Source organism: Phalaenopsis equestris, unplaced genomic scaffold (assembly GCF_001263595.1).
Source record: "Phalaenopsis equestris unplaced genomic scaffold, ASM126359v1 Scaffold000002, whole genome shotgun sequence".
Classification (NCBI taxonomy): domain Eukaryota; kingdom Viridiplantae; phylum Streptophyta; class Magnoliopsida; order Asparagales; family Orchidaceae; genus Phalaenopsis; species Phalaenopsis equestris.
The window spans coordinates 23,633,416-23,634,138 of NW_018164444.1; positions in this window are offsets into that span (position 1 = coordinate 23,633,416).

Consider the following 723-nt stretch of genomic DNA (forward strand, 5'->3'; position numbering starts at 1 on the left):
AGACACAACAATGCTCATTAGAAAAATAAAACATTATTTTTTAGCATTTATACCTCCAACAAGCTTCTTATCTCCATAATTTGGCTTTTTTTTATTTTATTTTATTGCATCATATATTCTCAATGGAATGTAAATTTTTAATACAACTTCAAACCCATTCGATGGCATAACAAAATTTATAGATAAGAGTAGTGAAATAAAAAAAAAATCAAATAAAATAAATCAAACTTAAAATTAAAAGTTTCTAAAAAATAATTAAATTAAGGTGAAATAAGAACAATTGAAAAAACTTAGAAAATAAAAATATATATATATTTTTTATTAATTCTGTTATGATTATGCATATTTAGTAATGTTCAATATTTTCTCATCACATCAAAATCACTAATCATTAATTAAACATCAAAACTCATTAATATATCCTTCTCAACATATGTTATTGATAAAATTATAGGGAAATCATCTACATTTTATTATGTAATCTTATTAAAAATGGATGTTCAGTTATTACTATTAAAATAGTTTGTGTCAAGACCATTCTAATAAGCTAATTAATAAGAGATATGTTATTATTATTATTATTATTATTATCTTAGCCAATTTTTGACACACAAAAAAATTTGTGGAGAGATTATGAAAGTTTTAAGTTATGAGCTTCAATTTTAAAAAGCTTAGTTTATATATATATATATATATATATATATATATATATATATATCTTTT